The sequence below is a fragment of the Trachymyrmex septentrionalis genome, unplaced genomic scaffold, assembly GCF_001594115.1.
Source record: "Trachymyrmex septentrionalis isolate Tsep2-gDNA-1 unplaced genomic scaffold, Tsep1.0 scaffold181, whole genome shotgun sequence".
NCBI lineage: Eukaryota > Metazoa > Arthropoda > Insecta > Hymenoptera > Formicidae > Trachymyrmex > Trachymyrmex septentrionalis.
The window spans coordinates 41,438-43,747 of NW_017304979.1; the positions used below are offsets into that span (position 1 = coordinate 41,438).

Sequence of the window (2,310 nt, forward strand, 5' to 3'; positions counted from 1 at the left end):
AACTTTTTTGTGAATAATGCTACTTTCACTTTTTTTTAATGGAATTATATAATTTTTTATATAATATGATTCTTTTAACTATTCTGTACATAAAAATACTAAAAGATATCGAAAAATCAATTGTTTACTGGATGTTTTGTATTTAATTCTGACAAATTTGACATAAAAGACATAGAATATATTATTTATTTTTTGTAATTGTATCTTAATATTTTTATATATATAATACTAGATAAATCATTGATGTAAAGAAAATACATTGCTTTTTAAGTAAAATATGTAAATTATGTAAATATGTAAATATGTAAATTGCATAATTTATTTTTTAAATCATCTATATATATATTTTTTTACATTAGTTGATAGCTAATGCTCATGCTAACACTTATGAAGTTAACGAGTCTCAAATACTCGACCTTAATCAGAAAAATGATTGTCAAAACGTAAGAATAGGAAAAATGTAACAATTTAATTTTTCAACCCTAATGATTACTCTGTAGATACAAAATATAAACATTTACATAAAACATCTAGAATAAACTATTCACTTTTTTATAACTTTTTTATAACCTTAATATTTTTACACACAAGATAATAAAATGAATCAAATAAATAAAGAAAACACATGGTTGCTTTTCAAAACAAAAAATGTGTAAATTGCATAACTTTTTTCACACAAAAATCAATTGCGTGTTTTCTTTGCATCGATTGATGATTAATGCTTATAATTCATGTTAACAAGTCTTAAATACCCTCTAATCTGAAAAATGATCATCAGTATGAAGGAGAAAAAATACAACGATTTATTTTCAATACAATCCTAATGATTACCCTGCAGATTATATATAAATACAAGGGCTATCCAGAAAGTAAGTTCCGTTTTTAAATTTTGCCGCCGTAGCGATGGTGCTTATGGATGACGAATTTGTTGATTCGTTGGTAAAGGGTTGACGCAATTTTCAATTATTGGTTTAGTGCATACGCATAGTATATGTTTTAATGTTTAAACAAACAGGAAAAGACACAAAACCCGGCGCCCCCATAATAAATCATCAACAACGGCGATAACTATATAGAAAAATAGTGTAAGGTCTGTACTTTAAAAAGCAATACAAATTTTCTGTAAATATATATATTATATAGTATATACTTGTTTTCTTTTAGGTTTTAGGTTTTCCATCGGAAATTACTTTCTGGATAACCCTCGTATGTATTGAAAAAGGTAATGCTTACTTCATAAGATTCATTTATATGTATTGATAAATGCAAAACAAATAATTACGTGCTAAGAGAACATTCTGTTTTTTTCTATGTTTCAAATTATTAGATAAAGCTGCTAAGTCTTTTTGAGATTCCACTTTTTTTGTAATCGTATCCTTGTTTATATCATTGCTCCTATCATCCGCAAACTTTGCAGCGATTTCCCTGCATTTATGGAATAATTAAAGAAATGCGTAAATTAGTTTTAATCATACAACTATTCTGTTATACGGCAAAAACTATCGTTTTTGAACAAAAAACTATTTATAAAGTTTAAACGTCTAGAATTTTAAAGCCACTTTAAAAAATGTCTGTTAAAATAAAAACACTCGGAATATTAATTTTTTTATATGTGTCTTCGTATTTATTATTAAAAAAAATTTATTATGTCTTAGGAATATAATAGAAAATATATTATTTATTAAATATACAAAATTTTAGAAGAAAATTTTTTAATTGTATCCACAGATTTAATTTACGCCAGCTATTAATTTGAAACAATCCAAAATTTAATTTCATGTTTATAGATGTAAACTATATATATAATAATTGTGAAACAAATCAGAAATAAGATAAAAATTAATTATTAATAGAATATTAAAAGCGTGAGTTGTATGATTTGCAATTTCTAAATTATTTATGCTAGTAAACTAATTAGTTTCGTGTAAAATGTAGTTAAAATAAAAGTTAAAATCTTATAAATATAGAAATTTTATATTTTTACTTAACAGTACTCTCTCTTATATAACGGAATTTCAATAATAAATTAAAATTTTGTTTCATATTAACAATTGTGTCTAATAAGATGTTACTGTCATTATAATATTTTAGATATCAAGTATTCTTCCTGCTCAGGTATGTGTGTACATACATTCTGTCGAAAAAGTACCGGGAATTAATCATTTAAAAAGCCCGCTTAAAGGAATTGTCAAAATTCTTTTTGTCGCTAAGTTGACATAACTGTCCTCTATACTGACGCGGAGCTGGAGTGCCATCTGTCATTTAATGTGATTATCGTGCTCGATTTTATCAGTTCATCTCAAGTGTGTT

General features: G+C 25.0%; 1 pseudogene; it reads left to right on the forward strand.

Moving 5' to 3' along the window:
* The first annotated feature begins 903 nt into the window (after nt 1-903).
* Nucleotides 904-2,310, forward strand: part of LOC108746598 — a 12,339-nt pseudogene continuing 10,932 nt past the window's right edge.